At 46.4% G+C, this 19,642-nt stretch overlaps 1 protein-coding gene across 1 annotated transcript in view; it reads right to left on the minus strand.

The window, feature by feature from the left end:
- INPP5A (inositol polyphosphate-5-phosphatase A) overlaps positions 1 to 19,642 on the minus strand; it is a 1,335,101-nt gene that overhangs the window by 861,010 nt on the left and 454,449 nt on the right. The window lies entirely within an intron of this gene.

Consider the following 19,642-nt stretch of genomic DNA (forward strand, 5'->3'; position numbering starts at 1 on the left):
TCCCCTGCTTATTGCTCTACATTGGTTCCCTATCAAACAACGGGCCCTCTTCAAACTTGGATGCCTTACATTTCAGGCCCGGGCGGGCACGGCTCCTGCCTTTATCAACTCGGCCATCACCAACTACTGCCCTCCCAGAGATCTGCACTCGTCCACCAAATCTCTTTTAGTCATTCCCCGCTTTAAGAAACAAAGATCGGGAGGCCAGAAATTCTCGGTCCTTGCTCCCACCTTTTGGAATACACTCCCGCCCCCTGTTAGATCTTCCTCCTCCTATATGGAGTTTCGTAAGGCCCTTAAGGACCTTTCTGTTTCAGCAAGCTTTTTAGCCCCTAGCCCGTTGTGTCCTTTCTGCTCAGTAAAAAAAAAACAGAGCCAAGAAACTGCATAGTGTACATGCGCTCTACAAATTCTTATAAATTCAAATTCAAATATAGGCAAACACTTTAACCCCTTCGATGCTGGTGACGGAACCATTCCGTCATCAGTCACGGTTGACCTATGCTGATGACGGAATGGTTCCGTCATGACCACACCCAGTTAAGGGATGTCCAGCACCGGAGGGAATTCGGGGCAGCAGGCAAGGTGTTAATTGAAATAACAATCAATGAGTTGAAAGTGGTTGTTAAAAAAAATTAAGGGTTTCTACAGGAATTGAGAGCCATGTTGTTTATTGAAAGGGTGGTGGTGGAGGAGGTGGTCAGTGTAGGGTGAGTGTGAGGGTGGGGACTGTGAAGATTAAAAAAGATTTTTCTAGCAGTCCATTGCTCTTCGGCTAGGTTTGCAAACACCACACACAATTGACATACATACATTTGGGCCCTGCACAGGAGATTCCTAGCCTCAATTCACAGACAAGTATATGATTTGTGTGTGAGTTGCTAAACAGCAAAGTAATTAACTGTGCAGTACACCGTTTGCCTCAATGTAGAATTCCCTTAAATATGAGTGGACCCTGTTGCAATGCCCATGCCAAGGCACAGTTATTGGTGGGCCATAGCTGATTGATATTCCTGTGGTGTTGGCCTTTTTACCTGTATGCCAAACAGGGACAAGCTATCTTTTGGCCCTAAAGGTGAATAACTGTAATCTGCCATGAGTGCAAGCTCTCACTTCACACAGAGTGTAAGATATGTGTTTATGTGGGCATGTGCAGCATATTGTGGTGTAAACAAGGGGCTATTGTAGGTCATGCTGGATATGATTAACCCTAAGACAGTGGTTTGATATTTTAAGTAGGATAGGATCGGAGACAGCTGCCTTCCTGGACCTCTTGCATGTCACTTTGCTCTTCTCTTCCCCCTCCCTGCACAGGCCATTGAAGCCTGGTTGGTGTGGAGCTCGTTTAGATCCACACACTTTCAGTGGATTAATGAAGGACCCTTTATGTTCACCTTTGTAGATCAATCCAATTTGACAGGGCAACCTGTGTCCTGATCGAAAGGATCACCTTGCCAAAGACTGTGGCCAAAGTTCACTGCACGGTTAAAATGTGAAAAAAGTAGCTGTGCTGGCTGACCAGACCCATCCGCTATGGCCTGCTCCTCTGCCAAAAGAACAATACAGCCCAGCATCAGGCAATTGAGTGAACAAAGGAATACTTGAGTGAAATCGCAGTGGCTATATTAATACGAGTTGTCTGCCATTACCATAGAATCAGAACTCCGAGGACTGCATGAGAAGTTTACCATGAGAACAAAATGAACAGTGAGCAAGAAGACCTTGCATCCGATTGTTCTGAGTGGCTAGTTGTTCCCTCTCCCTGCATTTCTCCTGTTTGATATTATAAGTTCACAGTGTGAGCTCATCTGTTACTTTCAGGGGAAGCTCTGTGCCTAGCCATAGGAAAAAGTGCATAGCAGTAGAAAAATTGGCTTGTCATGAAGAAGACTAAGGCAACTGCTAGCATAGCTGTATCTGAAGGAAAGCAGCACGCCAAAGAGACTTCTCTACATGCTGAGAGCCTGCTTTAGTGGCTCACATTGATCGCTGTACTGATCATGAATCAATTCATAGTGAAAATAACATGCTATGAAGGACAGCTATGCTTTTTTTCCATGCTCATGACGAGCCCAGCTCGTTATGAGGCACAGTGGAGCTGTGCTCATGACGAGCTGGGCTCGTCATAACTGACATGGCGCACCCACACGCGATTGATTCCCCGCCTGTGCGGGGAAATTAATTAATGGGCGGGGTTGTGACAAGCCCAGCTCGTAATGAGCACAGCTCTACTATGACTCATGACGAGCTGGGCTCGTCAAGAGCACCGCGGCCCCCCCTCTGCCCCGCGCCATGGGGGAATTACCGTTGCGGCAAGGGTGTTAAATGTATGATAAAATCTGAATTTAGGTAAATAGGTTAAATAGGTTATTTGAACCACTCCAAATTTTGGATTACCACAAAGCAAACTTATTCTGATGGCATTTATTCAAAATGTTTTTGTGCACACCCACTTACTTACAATTAGTAACCGGAATTCCAGAGAAATCCAAGAGCCAATAACAAATGTCCAACCATGCTGCCTTCCTACAATACTCCAGATAAAAATGCTATCCACATATGTGTGGATAGACTTCAGATACGGAGAAACATGATGATGTAAACAGAGGAAGCAATGTATGGATAAGATAGACCTTTGTAGTGATGGTTCCAGTCATTTTTGGACTCTGTATCTGCCTGCACCCAAAGAAATCTACTAAACCTCTGAAATGTGGAGACTTGTGTGAGTGTGACTGAGTAAGAACACATCCAAGAATCAACACAGAGCCACCATCTTGGCTTCTCTCTCCCATCTAGTTATCAGAAATTCCTAGAAATAGAAGGGTTTCTTTAGTGTTTTCCAAGACAGAGACCAATTGTTGCCACCTTCCCCATGAACCTAAGATTAAAATTGTGTTTTTCGGTGTCGACTGCAGGACGCAGTAGCTGTCAAAAGATAGACCTTTGGTTTCCAACATATGACAAATACTTAGACTGGGCTTTGGGTAGGCCCTTGCTTATGAATTTATGGGTTTTGTCAATCTCAGTTGTCTGCTCGTGATTAGATGGCCTACCTCCCTATTTTGAGGAGTTTTTTGATCTCACAGTGTTCTTACTAGAGGAGTACTATCATTCCACGATATGCCTCAGGAGACTCTTTTTTGAAAAGTTATCATCACTCCATTGGTGTAACTTTGCTCTCCTGCTCTCTCCATCACTTTTGCTGTGCCCCCATGAATTCTATTTAAAAAAGCAGCGACTTACTGGCATAGCCGACACCTGCTTTTTTGGCCATAGTGTTGACGCTTGCATGGCATTCTGAGTACAAACATGTGCAGATATGCAAGGCACACACATCTGGACTCTCTTGGGAGTACTGTTTTCAAAAATGCATAGGATTGGTTCCAAGATGCTAGTCGATCTCAGGCCCAAAAATGTCTACTGCTCCCCTTGGAAAATGAGGGGAAATCCAGTTTTCTTTGGGCAGAGTTTTGACAAATAGGTTGGCAAAGAAAATAAGCTCCCCATTCTGTATCCACAGAGGGGTACCTGGAGGTTGAAGGTGCAGTCTGATGCCAATATGGGCCAGACCTCAACCACATTTCTCTTGTGCCATCGATCTTTGTCAAGCAGGCTTTTCGTCCTAATAGCGGGTAGATTAGGGATAAACCCCACAGACACAAACGCTGTTGGTGGGCAGGTGGTGTGGCCTGATTGCAGCACAGGCAAGTCCCCTACCCCATCCCTTTTTTTTCTTGTAGTTTGGAGGGCAAATTTGGGTAAATGCTCCAATCTGTCCCCAGCGGGGCAAAACTTTTATCTAGTGCTTGGACAAGTGAGATCAGGGCACCCAAATCTAAAACGGGCCTACAGTCCACCCCATTTCTTTTTCCCTAGCGGGTTTTCTGTCTCCTTGTGGTGGGCAGATTGGTGGTAAATGCACCAATCTGCCCACGTGGGTCAGAAAGACTGTGCAGTCCCTGGGTGGCTTTTGAAACATTAGCCCAAGCAAGCACCAGAGGGATATGGCTGCTACATCCACTAAACTGGAAAGTTAGTAACGAGAACATAGAAATCATGTCCTCCTTAATTAAGAGGTTACTCTTTGACTAATTAAGTTTGCTTTTATCTTAGAATGAACACCTAAGAAAGAGGACCTTGCCTTTTTAATGAACTCTTAGTGGTATCTGGTTCCTGGGTCTCTATGGACAATAGGCAAGACTTGCTACATGGTTCATCCAGGTGCCCTTGAGTTCCTTGGGGCCCTGGAGATGTGCACTTATGTATTTTTATAGCTCTAGCCTTAAATTGGGTCTAAAATTTCCAGGGACCTGGCACTAGTGAAAATTGTCTATGGGATGTCTTAGCACCAGCATTTAATGATCGAGTCTACGTAAGCACCTAATCAGGGTCCAAAAGCCAGTGAGGTACACCTCTTGCTGTGGTTTCTTCCAACACATACTGCAGCAGCCTTGTCTTCTGCTCATGGTACAGGTCTTAATTCTTCGCCGTATGAGGCTGACACATATGTTTGAGACATGGAAGGGGAAGGCAAGGGGAGGGGGATTGGTATATACCACATTTGGAGTGAAGTAAGCAATTAATATGCAAGGACAGTGGATGCACAAAGCTGTAGAATGAGTATTCCCATATACACATGTGTTTTGAGTTCTAGAGAAGGTAGTCGCGTGGCTGTATCCCTTTCCAGCTGTATTGGATGTTAAAATGATTCTACATATGAACACAGATGGTCTACTTACAACTCAATCCTCAATAATGGGCTCAAGGGGTTTGATGAGCAAACATTACTGCCCATTTCATTTAACATATTTCAGGTCAGCTGAGCAGAGGAGGGGAGTCATGCGGTAGAAGGTGGCATTTAGCATATCACGGTTAAAGTGGGTCGTTCGACATCTCTGAGAATCTTTGTGACTGTCGCAAAATGAAAGATGATTGATTTACAAAGTACTGAATTTTAAATTTCATACAGCAGGGCTAAACATGAAATAATTGGACAAAGTTGTCCCCCTGTCTGACCCATCACAATCAAGTCCCTTTCAAGGTTGACTGCCTGCATGAGAAATATGTGCATAATTTCATTTTGTCTCCCGTCCAACATCCAATGTTAGAAGTTAATTAAATTGCTTGTCCATTGTATTCATCCACTTACAAAGTTAATGATATTCTGCTCTTGAATTAAAGCGAATTTTATAAAGCCTGCACTATAGAACCTGGCAGGCTGTACATTGAGGAGTTGAACTCTGTCATAGCTCCTGATTGCAGCCTTTCTAATTAGGAAACAAAATGGATGTTTCTATGTCTGCCAATGCAGGGTACAAGTCACTGCGACAGGGAGGCTAAATGCTTTTTACAATAGCAACTTAATAATATCTCATGTTTGACTATAATAAATTCTGCGGGATTAATAAACCTGTTAAATTTCTAAATTACCATAACAAAGATGAACTGCAGCATAACAAGACAGCTTTCCCTCCACCCCTGCGAAAAGGAACAAAGGTTGGGAGAATTTAAGTGGCCTCTTGCAAGGACACAGACTCAGAGGAGCTACAAATTATCTGTGCATTCTTAGCTAAAATTGGGTAGGTGGCGGGGTCAGCGGTGTCTAAGTCAAAATGAGGAAGGGGACAGAAGCTGCTCTTGCAACAATGATCACACCGTTGATTGGTTTCACATAATCCTGGGCAGGATTTCCCTTTTTAATATCCAGTTCTTTCAATGCAATAAAAGAAAAGAACATTATAGGCACTGCATTTTTGGTTTTTCCTTGCATGTTAAAGGTTAACATGACTGATCTGGGGTCTTTTGGCACCTGTGGGAAAAATGGTTTGGTTTGAGTTATGCAAGAATTATGTCCTTTCATTTTGATGAAATCCTATGAAGAGCGGTATTAACGGATTGTCCTGTTAGATTGGCGAAATTTATTTTTTCCCTGCAGGCCTACATGATTAAAATTTCGGGGAAAATTGGCTTTTTATCATATTGCCTATGAGAAGAAGTGAAACCCCGCTGGAGTGAGCAGTGGACTCTACTATCATATTTGTGTAACGCAGAAAATTGCGTCAAACAGAAGACAGGCACTATACTAAGACACCAGTGAGAAACAAGCGAACTTGCCATACTGTACAGATTTAAGACAGAGATTTAAAAAGCTTCCCATTCTATGTTGTGTTTGAGATCTTTTGCACTTTTTGGGAAATAGACTTCAGCAGAATAGAGAACAGAAAACAAATTTAGGTAATATAATATAGTAAACATACATAGGGCCTAATTCAGAAAACAGGATTCCGAAAATGAGTTAGCACAGATCTCAAAAAAGTGCAGTTTGTGGACTTGGTTCACAAGGGGGGCTTGGGGGAAGGAGCTGACCGCAGGGAGGTCCCCTCCCCCGGGCGGTTTGGGAGGGCTGCGAGGGGTTTCCAGAAGTTGCTGGAATGTTCTAGTATTTGGGCTGGCCTAGTAGGACTGGCCAGCCCAATTATAAGTTTCCCTGTCCCCGCCTCCTAGCCACCATTTTAGGTTTGGTGACCTGGTGGCTAGGAGGGCTGTTAGCGTTTTTGTAGCGTTTTTGTGTAGAGAGATTTGCTAGGTGCTTTTAGGCAATTTTTATCCTGTGGCTGTTTATTATTGAGATGGAGGATTACCGCGTACTGGAGGCCATGAGACTGCTGTTGGAAGCAGGTCGCATGGATTTGTTGGTGGGAGGGGGGCCGGCGCGCCCCCAGCGCCAGGCCTCCGCCGGCGTGTCCGCTGCCGTGCTGGCGTGTTCTTCGCCTAAAAAGAGGCGTTCAGGCCAGGTAGGTGAAAGGGGCCGATCCCGTACGAGGAAACCGGCCCCTTCATTCCGGGCGCGTGTTGCGGCGGGGGAGGGGGGAGCTCCGGTAGCTTTGGGCGCTCCCGTGGTTGGTGTTGGTGACGCGCGACCAGCCCCTGTAGTTCTTCCTCGGTTGCCGGTTGGGGCGGGAGGGGCTCCGTCGTCAGCGCACAAGGCTCACAGGCAGCCGGGTGAGGCGGCAGGCGCGCGTTCGGTTTCCTCAGCGGGGCGGGTGGGACAAGGCTTGGATGCTGAAGCGCTCGCTTCAGATTATGTTTTAACGGCCAAGCGGGGGAGGGGGGGCGGAGAGGGAGTAAGAAACACTCTGCTTCTGACCCCATATGTGAGCGTCGCGTCTAGCATGAGCTAGTTGTGTCTGCGCGAGGGGCGCGCAGGGGCTCTGTACAATTTGAAGTTTGTCATGGGGCAGCTCAGCAGCATGATATGCCGGATTTGCATGTTTCAGAGGGTTTTGTGGCAGAGACACAGCTTAATGTTGACGCAAGCGCCAGAATGTTGTTAACCCCTGAAATGTTGCTGATATTAGGGTTTCCAGCCAGCATGTGTCAGGTGGGATGGGAAGGCAGGTTGGTTTGGACCCTCATGCTGGCCAGGTTGTTTTTTCACATGATGTTGGTACTGCACATGGGGATTTGGACAGTAATGTGGGCAGCCCTTTATTATTCTCTACCCCTGGTTCTTCTGTGGGTGCTGCTTTGTCTGTTGGGGGGGTTCCAGGGGGGAGGGTGAGTGGGCTCAGATGGGTGAAAGTGGTTCTATGTCTGGTGTTGTTTTGGGCCAGGATTGTTCACAGTCAGGGGGTTTTGTGTTTCCTGGTTTTCAGGAGGTGGATGACCGTTTGCAGAGGGATGGCAGGAGGGTGTCACAAGGGGGTCATGGAGCCTTTTCTTGTGAGAGTCGTGGGGCAAGACCTGCGCCTGGCCCAGGGTTGGGGGGACTTGGAAGGGCAGGTGTGGATGACTTTGTGAGGTTTTCTCACCCTGGTGTGTGGTTTGCAGGGGACGTGGGTTTCCCGAGCACGTTTTTGGGGCGTGAGGGGATTTCCAAGCATGTGAGTGGGGGGCCTGTTCAAGGGGTTAGGGATGTGGCCCCAAGTTGGGCTGGGGAGGCTAGAGGTCCTTCTTTTATGTTTGGTTCTCCTGGATGGGAGAATTTCGGTACGGCAGGTTTGGCGCAGCGTGGTTTTCACAAGGATATTGAGGGCCAAGTTTGGGGTGCGGGGGCCCCTCGTCAGGCTCCTTCTTCAGCGGCGGCGGGCGATAACTTGGATGAGAGTGATGATGAAGAGATGATAGGCGACTCTCCGTCTAGGGGAGTGCCTTTGAAGGGCTGTATGAGGGGACGTTCTTTGGAGAGGTTTCAGGGGACGGTTGTTGATGGTAATTTGCAGAGGTCAAGGTCTGTTTCAGGTGTTGTATTTAGGGACCCTAGCACACCAGTCCAAACTTTTTCTTTTCAGGATAGGAGTAGGTGCGGCGGTCCAGACTTGGCAGGGCGCGGTCCAGTCCACTTTCGCCAAGGGGAAGCGAGGAGAATGCCTAGCGCTGCCCTCTCTGTTCCACCGAGGGAACCCGCCGCGGCCAGCACACGAGGGTCTGGCATGACCCCGCTGGCCCCAACGAGTAGCAGGTACAGGTGTCCTACCTTACCGGCGGCTATGGAGCCGCAGAGTCAACGCAAGGGGAGCTACAGGCGTGTACAGTCTGCTCCCCTCCCTGGAGTTTCTTCAAAAACATTAACATGTAATATTGTTGATACCGGGTTAGGTAAGACCCGTGGTGATGTGTTGCCTACTGGTTTGGATTCAGTGGTTCTGGACTATGACGAAGATAGTCCAGAGGAAGGTGAATTGCGGGACGTGCAGGGGGGGTGCCCTCTCATGCCTCTCATAGTGTTTTTCAGGCTCCAGTGGTTCAGAGTCAAGTGCCAGTGAGAAGAGAGCACGGCCCATCGGTCAGGGCGCCTCGCAGACAAGACACATTGACTTCAGCGCCACGGGCAGAGCCTTCGAGAGTGGTCTCTCTGTTGCCAGGTGAGCAGTTAGCTGCACAGGCCAAACCTACTATGGTGTCTGTGGGCACAGGAGAAGAAACTGTTGTTGTTGTTGGTGAAGGGAGATTGTGCAAATGTCGTTATGTGAAAGACACTGCTGTGGGCACTGATGATGTTGTGGAAGTCACAGGTAAAGTGGAGAGTGGTACTACCACTGGTGCTTCCAGTACGGTTAAAGAGCCTGTGGCCAGTAAAGAATTGAAAATCAAAAAGTTACCTTATATGGGGGTCACAAAGCCTTTGGGTGCTCATTTGATGTTAACGACAAAAGAGCGTATTTGGAACGGTGAGTATGTGGAACTCCTTAAGCTGCTACACCGGGAAGTCCGGTCTAAAGAGGGGTCTAAAGAAGAGGAGTTTGAGTTGGCTAAACGTCCTAGAGTCCCCCTGAACATTGAAAATTGGACAGCTGCATTGCTTATCTATGCGAGTGTATACTGCGAAAAGTTCCCAGAGCGCAGCGTGTCCCTTTTTAAATACATGGATGTTATACGCAAGGCGCAGATTACTGGTGGGGGGTTTGCCTGGTCCCAATATGATGAGGAGTTCAGAGCCAGGATGGCTTGGGATCCTGAAGCCAAGAGGGGGGAGCTTGATCTTGACTTATGGCAGCATACCATGGGATCTGCGTCAGGGGGGAAGACTATTTTTACAGCGAGTGGTTTTCCTTTAGTTTACCGGCCCTTTCAGGGCAAGCCCACCCGGGGAGGGGTGGGAGCTACTTCAACCACACAGTCAGGGACTGGCACATGCTGGGAGTTTAACAAGGGATCTTGTACCAGTGAATATTGTAAGTTTAAACACGAATGCTCTGGCTGTGGTAGGAGACACCCATTTTCCAGATGTTGGGATAACCAGCCAGCAGGCAGCCAACAGGGGAAACAGGGGAGTGCAGGTGGTTCAGGGACAACTTCACAGTTTTCAGGGGGTAGGGGAGCCAGAGGTGCTAAGGGTGCTGGGTCCAAGGGCTCGTACACCGATTAAGTTGGAGAGGTTGCGCTTTGCGCTTCGAGCCTATGAGGATGTGGCAGCAAAGAAAAAATTGTTAGATGGTTTTGAGTTTGGTTTTCGGCTTGGTTACATGGGAACAAGGGAGAGGAGATGGTCTGCTAATTTGAAATCAGCATCTGAGCATAGCGCAGTGGTGCAGGAAAAGCTAAATAAAGAGGTACATGAAGGAAGGATGGCTGGCCCTTTCCATGATTGGCTGATCCTTAATCTAATTATATCACCTGTTGGAGTGGTCCCGAAGAAAGATCCGGGGCAATTCAGGCTTATTCAGCACTTATCATGGCCAGAAGGGTCGTCTGTCAATGATTTTATTGGCCCAGAGGCTGTTTCAGTCTCTTATTCCTCGGTTGACGTGGCAATGTCACTTGTTGTGACCGCGGGCGCAGCTGCTGAGATGGCCAAGTGTGATATCAAGTCTGCTTTCCGGCTGCTGCCTGTCCACCCGGACGACTGGTGTCTCCTGGGTATTCATTTTGCAGGACAATGGTATGTGGACAAGGCTTTGCCGATGGGCTGCTCCATTTCATGTGCTCTTTTTGAGTGTTTTAGTACTTTTCTACAATGGTACTTTACTCAGCAGTCCTGTCACTCACTGGTAACGCACTACCTAGATGACTTTTTCTTTGTCGGATCCCTGGGCTCCACAGAGTGCCAGTCTGCTCTGGACACTTTCCAAGGGCTCATGGAGGATCTGGGAGTTCCTTTGGCTCCTGAGAAAACGATGGGTCCTGCCACTGTTTTGTCCTTTTTAGGTATTGAGATTGATTCTGTGGCGATGTGTGCTCGCCTGCCCGAGGACAAAAAAGTGAAAATGCTGGAGTTACTGGAGGCCATGTTATCAAAAAGGAAAGTGTTGGTGAAAGATGTTCAGGTGCTACTAGGCCATCTTAATTTTGCCTGTAGGGTGGTGAGGGCAGGCAGGACTTTTTGTCGAAGAATGGGCAGGGCTCTTGCAGGTCATCAGTTGCCCCACCATCGTGTTCGTTTGTCTGCTGGTGTCAAAGAGGATTTGAGAATGTGGAAATGTTTTCTTTCCTCCTTTAATGGTGTTCCTTTGTTGTGGGACCTTGACTTCCAGTGGGATGTGCAGATGTTCTCGGATGCAGCTGGCAGTGATGGTTTTGGGCTCTATTGGAATGGAAGATGGTGTGCTGAACGTTGGCCGGATGAGTGGTTGAATGGAGGTCGCAGCATTACCTTTTTAGAGCTTTTCCCTTTGCTGGCGGCTTTGACCCTGTGGGGGGAGGAATTGACACGCAAGAAGGTGCTTTTTCGTGTGGATAACATGGCTGTAGTGGAGATCCTGAACAGACAGTCTGCCAGGGATGAACAGGTATTGAAGCTCATGAGAGTCTTCGTGCTGGGTTGCTTGAAACACGACATTCATTTTCGTGCCTTGCACATTCCTGGGGTGGACAATTACATTGCGGATGCTCTGTCTCGTTCACAGTGGGGGAGATTCCGTGGACTAGCGAGAGACGCAGACAGAACTCCGACCCCGATGCAGATTCATCTGTGGCACGTAGGCAAGGTCGGGTTGTACAACTGGTGGTAGGTTCCTTGTCTGTGTCTACGCGTTCCGCTTATTCTCTGGCCTGGAGGGAGTTTCTGGAATCCGGTGCTTCTAGGCGGGAGGAAGTTTGGCGCCGTTCTGAGGATGTTGTGAACTTCATTTTAGACCTAATGGATAGAGGGTTGACTAAGGTAACCATCGCGGGGAAATTGGCAGGGATAGCTTTTATGGGTAAGTTGTTGTGGGGTTATTCCCCGACAGCAGGGGAAATTGGCAGAAGAATGCTAGAGGGTTGGGCCAGAGAGCAAGGGCATGCTACTAGACTTAGGGCTACTTTATCTTGGCAGGTCCTAGCTAGGTTGATCACTATTCTACCTTCTGTTTGTTCAGATGACTTTGAGTCATGTTTATTTTCCATGTTGATGGCGTTCATGTTTTTTGGAGCTTTCAGGGTGTCGGAGTTGTTGGGTTCGAAACACAAGTGTGGCCTATTCTGGCGGGATGTTTTTTGTTCACATGAGGGGGTTCATGTTTGGCTGGCCAGCTCCAAAACCGATCAGACGAAAAAAGGGAAAGGTGTGTGGTTGCAGGCGCGTGCTCCAAGGCTTACTTGCCCTTTACTGTTGGCGCGGCGCTGGCGTTCACTTTGTGGGGGTGGTGATGAGGCGCTTGTTTTTCAGCATATTGATGGCACCCCTGTTACAACATACCAATTCCGAATGGTTTTGTGCAAGGCTTTGCAGCACTTGGGAATGGATCGGAACTTATATGGGACACATTCTTTCAGGGTTGGTGCTGCAACCGAAGCATTTAACAGAGGTTGGACTGACAGAGATATCATGAGATTGGGGCGTTGGTCTTCAAACGTTTTTCAGCGCTACGTGAGGAGTCCAGCGGAGGAGGCGCATGCGTCATCTTCCTTCCCATGAGTTCTAACTCTGTTTTCTTTTGTAGGATCGGTTGCTGGGTCTCGTTCTCCTGTGGTGACAGTTTGGATAGTTGGGCATTCCTTCGTAAAGTGGGCCCGAGTCCAGGCGGCACAAAGTTACTTTGGAGAACTCCTGGGATTTAATGCTCGAATGTTTAATGTGGTTTGGAAGGGGAAAGGTTGGATGCTCTGGAGAGAGTTAATCCCTTGTCTTAACAACAATATGGTGGGCGGTCTATGTCCTGATATTTTGGTCATCCATCTGGGAGAGAACGATCTCTGTGCTACCAAAGGTGTGGTGTTACTTAGAGCTATTAAAAGGGATCTGGGCCTTATTAAGGAGCTTTGGGCTGGGTGCCATGTCTTTTGGACGGAATTGATACCGCGTAGGATCTGGAGAGGGGCAGTTAATCCCAGGCTGTGGACAGAGCCAGGAAGAAGGTAAACTCGGAAGTGTCCCGCTGCTGCCGTGGTCTTGGTTTTAGCAGGATTTCCCATAGGGAAATTAAATTCGAGACGGTGGAATTTTTCAGAGATGATGGTGTTCACTTGTCAAGAGTTGGAATGGACCTATACTTGTTGGAGTTACGAGAGGTTTTGGCGCGTTCGCTTGCTATGCAGCGTTAGTTTTAGTACGGTTTTGTTTCTAGTTTCCTGTTTTGGGGGGGTGGAGAAAGGGAGGTGGGTAGTTTCTCCCCCCTACCTTTCTGGGTGGCGGGGTTTTGGTTGTATCGGTGCAGTTTATGGTAGATTGTTTGATGAGTATTGGATCAATGCTTTGATTGACAGGTTCAGGGGAATGTTGGTCATTGTTTGACCGTTCAGGTTTTGGGGGGTATTGGCAGGAGTGAAGGGTCAGGCAGGGTTTATGGTTATAGAGGGCCTGGATTTCAATATGTGATTGGGGGTTGATGAATAAAGGTTTTAAATGATGACGTAATGTTTTAATTAATGACGTAATGTTTTATTGATGATGTGATGTTTATAATGTTGTTGTAATGCTGTATTGTTGGGTGGGGGAGGGGCCAAAGAATGTTAGGGGAGGGGGTGGGGGCGGGGTTTGTAGTTAATTATTTATTTAGTGAGGTATAGCTTTGTAAGGCGTTGCCAAGGTTTTATATTTGTAATGTGCACCTGTTTCCTAATAAAGCGGCCTTTTACACACTCAGAACAATCTCGGTCTACTTTACTCCCACCCCTCGCCCTCCCTCCCAAGGGGGGCTTGGGGGAGGGAGCTGACCGCAGGGAGGTCCCCTCCCCTGGGCGGTTTGGGAGGGCTGCGAGGGGTTTCCAGAAGTTGCTGGAATGTTCTAGTATTTGGGCTGGCCTAGTAGGACTGGCCAGCCCAATTATAAGTTTCCCTGTCCCCGCCTCCTAGCCACCATTTTAGGTTTGGTGACCTGGTGGCTAGGAGGGCTATTAACGTTTTTGTCCCACTCCCCCTCCCATTTATCATCCCTTTTTTCTGGTTTTTCTTCCATCATTTTTTCCAGCGGGGGTTTTTTCTCCCCCCTTTTAATTTTAACTTTAATTTTATTAAAGGCTGTTTTCTTGGGTATAGGTGTGCAGGGGTTTTTTCTTGTGCTTTGTATTGTCGCTAGGAACAGGTACTGTGCGGGGTTTTGGTTGTATCGGTGCAGTTTATGGTAGATTGTTTGATGAGTATTGGATCGATGCTTTGATTGACAGGTTCAGGGGAATGTTAGTCATTGTTTGACCGTTCAGGTTTTGGGGGGTTTTGGCAGGAGTGAAGGGTCAGGCAGGGTTTATGGTTATAGAGGGCCTGGATTTCAATATGTGATTGGGGGTTGATGAATAAAGGTTTTAAATGATGACGTAATGTTTTAATTAATGACGTAATGTTTTATTGATGATGTGATGTTTATAATGTTGTTGTAATGTTGTAATGCTGTATTGTTGGGTGGGGGAGGGGCCAAAGAATGCTAGGGGAGGGGGTGGGGGGGGGGGGTTTGTAGTTAATTATTTATTTAGTGAGGTATAGTTTTGTAAGGCGTTGCCAAGGTTTTATATTTGTAATGTGCACCTGTTTCCTAATAAAGCGGCCTTTTACACACTCAGAACAATCTCGGTCTACTTTACTCCTACCCCTCGCCCTCCCTCCCAAAGAGAATTTGCCCATTCAAGAAATTACTTTCAGGCGTGAAACGTGTCCCTGTGCAAAGTGTGCTCTGTGGTGCATGCCAGGAAGTTGTTGCAGGTGCGATTGAAGGGCATCCTCCATTCACAGGGAGCTATGCTGGATGCTGCACTTGTCACACCTCTGTTTCTCTAGGGCAGTGTTGATGTCAAACAGAGGTGCAGCAAGGGGACAGCTCGATGCTTACAGAGGGCAAAAACGTACCATCTTCATTGCACGTCCCTTAATCCATCACTCATTAAATTAATGAACGATGGGGAGCTGATATATATTTTCAGACATGATTCAGGGATGTTAATATGAATGTATGCCTTGTATTGAATTATATTTGTAACATAGTCATATAGCCCGCTGCCGAGGGCTATATCGATTATTAAAAGTCCTGAACCTGGCTTTTAAGCCCGAGCTGCAGGTGAGACCATATAATAATAGAGAGGGCCTTTAATAATCCGAATAGCCCAAGGCAGAAGGGGCATACAGCTATTAAAGTATTCCACCCACTGAGGGTAGAATGGTCTAAATTAAAAAGGTATAAACATAAAAACAAATATTGGAATGTTGGAGCATAGGTTTACACCAGCCATTATAAGCCCGAAACTGCTCCATTGTCTTCAATGGAGCTATTAACATTCCAATGATTTAATTGCCTTTATATAGTGGTTACTACCACTGATGAGGCGTTGAAGCGCTTTATGGTGGGTAACATCCTAATCTGTAACCCTAGGTCAGTAGTTATTCCAGTGTTTTTTTTTATTTGTTTATTGAGTTAATCACAGACATACAGTATATATTTGGACGACATAGTACAATCTCTTAGACACAATATCCTACACAAAACCATTAATCACAAGTGCCCCCTACAATTCTTCCTCATGTCTCCCCTGTCGACGCATCTCCATTTCAACAGTTGGTGACACACAAATGTCTCCCCTGTATTTGTTCCACTTTGACCATTTCATGTCCCACTTCTTGGGGCATCCCCGAGCCTTGTATACCTCTGTCTCCGCCAGCATACATCTGTCCATTTCTGTAACCCACAGGGTAGTACGAGGCGGGATTACACTCCCCCATCCCTTGGCCAGTTCTCTCTTTGCTAGCCTGTATCCCAACGTAGTGAATTGTTGCTCAACTTCAGTCAGGTCAGAGGCCTCCCAAACTTCCAACTTTGGGGTCAGCTCAATAGCTTTCCCCAGGGCTGTGCACATACGGGTCGTGGCTCCCTCCCACTAGGGGTGTACCATGGGGCAGGAACACAGTGTGGCAAAATGTGGCTTTTTGGTCACAACCTCTATTCCAGTGGTTATTAATTATTGCTGTAAATTTGTTGGTAATTGGGTTACCTACTCATCCACGCATGCAAATCCCTCCACTACGTTGGACCCAAATACCTCAACAAAAGAGTTTCCTTTCACTTACCCAAAAGGAACCTCAGCTCCGCCGACCTCGTCCTGGCAGAAACCCCACGCATCTGCCGAACCAGAGCAGGTGTAAGAGCCTTCTCCTACGTCGCAGCAAAGACCTGGAACAAGCTCCCAGTCAACATCAGACGCTCCACCACTCTGCACACCTTCAGGAAGAACCTCAAGACCTGGCTCTTCGACTCCCCCCTCCCTGTGCCTTGAGACTCTCACGAGTGAATAGCGCACTTAATAAACTCCTGATTGATTGATGGATTGACCTTGTGCTCTGAGGAAACAGAAGCATTTTGTCCATCTTCTAGTGGTGAATCAAGGTAATAAGTGTTAGGTGTAATTATTACAGTGAGTTCATACAGATGGCAAAAAATGGGGTAAATAAATAGGGTGAAGGAGTTTACATACTGTAAGAGTGCAAGGAGAGGTTATACAGAACGGGAAATTGTGAATTATAGGAGAGGGATGAGTAAAGAGATTACAAAAAAGTTAGGCAATGGAGGAATGGTTACTGGGATGGAGAGTTTAAGGTTTGTAAGGGGGAATATGGGTAGTGTAGTGAAGTGAAGTATGGAGAAATGGTGGGAGGCAAGTGATAGCTTGTACCTTCAAAAGCTGTAAGGCAGGTGTAGGAGGTAGTGTAAGGAGAGTGACATTCAAATAGAAAGGTACGCGCTTGATTACACTTGGCTTATGAGGGCACCTGAACTCATTGTACTACACGGCCCATAACTCTTCTCCCATAGGAGCCGTGGGATTCTGCCCTAATAAAGGCACCTGGGCCACCTGCAGCTCGGAAAGTGTCATTAGCCAGAAAAGGCCAGGCAGGGACCTCTATCTCTTGGCTCCGGGTCCTCAGAGACCCACTTAGAGAAATATAGGGGCTAAGTATCTAAGCGACCAGATAACTGTGCGTCCGCTGCAGAGCTGGATTAGGATTTGGTCACAGCAGGAGGGATTGTTTTTCTCTTGATCACGGCTAAAAGTACCGTGTTTAAGGTATATAAGGGACTCCTTTGCTAATTTGGGGAGGAAGGAGTTATTTCATAACCCAGAGGGCCATAGTAGATGATATCTTAAATGGATTAAGGAAAGATTCAGGGAACGGGTGATTTCACTCAGGGAAGAGGCTGAGATGACAAAACACACAGTCCTAACATATGGTTTGACATCCACCACTCTGGAGATGGAGCCCTATTTAACCCTGGTGAAGAGCAATAGGGATACATATCTGTTAACTCGATTTAAATGTAATTTGTTGCATCTGACTTTAGCCTCGCCACGTAGTTGTTATGATTTTAAATCCCTGGGTCCCTGTGGATGCAATAATAAATCTCCACAGGATACACTGCATTTCATAATGTTCTGCAATTATTATAAAAAACCCAGGAGATCTTTTATAGTTCCTTTATTTAAAAGAATTGGCTTTAAACAAGTTCACCCATCCCTATTGTATCTGCAGATGCTGCCAGGTTAATTTGTTGTAAAGGTTTTTAAACGCTGCTGCTACTATACAGAGTACACAGGACGATGAATTATGCCATTTTACATTTAGAGTTTTTTGTTTTTACATGAATTGTTTTTACGTATTGTTTTTAAAAATGTTTTGATGCTGTATTTATAACGCTGCTGAATTTTATGGTTTTAAGACATAACCCGAACATAGATGATTATAATAATAATTATCATAATAAATAGAAAGCTAGATGAGAGAAAATCCATAGCTGTTAATTTTCATGAACGGTATTCGGAATATTGAGATAGGATGAAATTAGTACTGTGGCGTATGAAGAGTAGAAAAGAAAGGTTGATAGTTGATTATCTGTAGGCAAATTGTTGTGTCTTGGGTTGTTCCGTTTGGCTATTGATGGTGTTAAAACAGTCGGTCTATTTGTTTACTTAGACATGGGAACATTATTGAAATTGTTTGACTTTGCACTTGTCTTTTAAATATGGGGTATGGAGTTCTGGACTTTTATTAAGGTCCAGAGGTGTCAGGGACAACACCCGAAGACCCCTGAGTTTTACCTGTCTCGGGGCACAAATAAACAGAAACACGGGCTTCTCGATGGTTGCGTCAAGGACCAAAGGTTTATTACTGCAGGGACACAGAAGTCACAGAAACTACACACGGGCAGATTCTAGGAGCCTGTTCAATTTGCACAAAGTTGGTTGCTCCTTAAATACAGTTTTTTTAGCTGGGGGCAACATTCTCCACATACTAGTGCGTTTCTTAAACTTTATGTCCTAAACAATAAATATTTGGCGTTACACAGGAATCGTCAACAATTTCTGATGTCAAAACATTACGAATGAGAGGTTCCCACTGTTCGATCATAATCCCATGTCATCTTTTCATTCAAGAGCCGGACCGCCTCATCGTAAATTTCGTTACCTCCCCCTAATAAAGGGCCAGAAGGAAAGGAGCAGAGCCAGGTGCAGAAGATAGAAAAACAGGATAAGAGATGTTTGTGGGTCGTAAATGGGCAAGGCTACCAGCTTCGGCCGCCTAATCATGATCAGGCCAACGAACACAAGAACCAGTATAGCAGGACTGGCCTCAGGCAGAGGAGGCAGCTTTTGCCGAGTCATGCGGCCACAGCGTTTCTGTCCTAAGGTGCACGTGTCACTAGCAAGGTGAATCGCCGGCTAAAGCCTATGTGTCCTTAAGTGAAATGAATTGATCAGAGGTCACTGTGTGTCCATTGACTATGTGAGGGCAAGAATACAAGATGGATGTCATAATCTAAAATGGATGCCAATGTGTATTGGAAATGTGTTTATAACAGGAGTGCTCTTGCTCGTAGCATAGCGAAAACACCAGGATATACTAAATGGATCATTTGCGGTTCACCGGTACCAAAATTATGAGTTTACGACAATGTTGAAAACACGGGTTCAAATCGTCACGGAACCTCAGTCCCTCCTTTTGCCCTTACATAGGCAATTACTTAGTCTATGTCAGAGTCTATCTCGATGTTCATTAGGTCAGTGATATGTTGTTGCAGCATCATCCTTTCTCGCACCTTGTCTCCAAACACAGGCGGTTTTCTAAAACAGATTGCAGCACAGAGGCTACACAAAGCAGGACCACATTGGATAATAAGGCAGCACGAGAATAGGAATACTAAGATAATACCAACGACCATCAGAACCTTCCATCCCCACGCTGATAGTAGAGTCCAAAGCCATTCCATTAAGGACCAATTTCCCTTGTCTACATGAATAGAGTCGGAAATTTTGTGTAGCTTAGAGATCGCTTCGTATACAGTCGGAGCATTATTGGGGATAAAAACACAGCAGCTCGATTGGATCATTCTGCATACCCCACCTCGATCTGCAAGTATTACGTCAAGAACCATACGGTTCTGTAACGTCATGAGACGATCCGCCTGGAGCTCAGCTGTTAAATTACTAAGGGCACCAGCAGTTTCTGTAATAGTAGATTCAACTACCCGTGTTAGCTGACGCAGATTTCTACTATTGGCCATAGGCCCCCAGAACGGAAGGAAACCTTTGAAAAAGTCTCCGGCTTCCTGACCAGTGGTATCTTCTTTGCTGAAAACACCTATTGCTACTCTGGTCTTGTGATAATCTGGGGAAGCAGTGTATGTCGGAGGCAACAGTTGAGCAATATAGCATGAACCTGAAAAGTCAGCAGGCAATCATGTATATGCCCTATCCTGACAGATGAAGTAGGTACCCTTAGCAGTTAGGAAGGCAGGGGAAGAGTTTG

This window comes from Lissotriton vulgaris, chromosome 5 (assembly GCF_964263255.1).
Source record: "Lissotriton vulgaris chromosome 5, aLisVul1.2, whole genome shotgun sequence".
NCBI lineage: Eukaryota > Metazoa > Chordata > Amphibia > Caudata > Salamandridae > Lissotriton > Lissotriton vulgaris.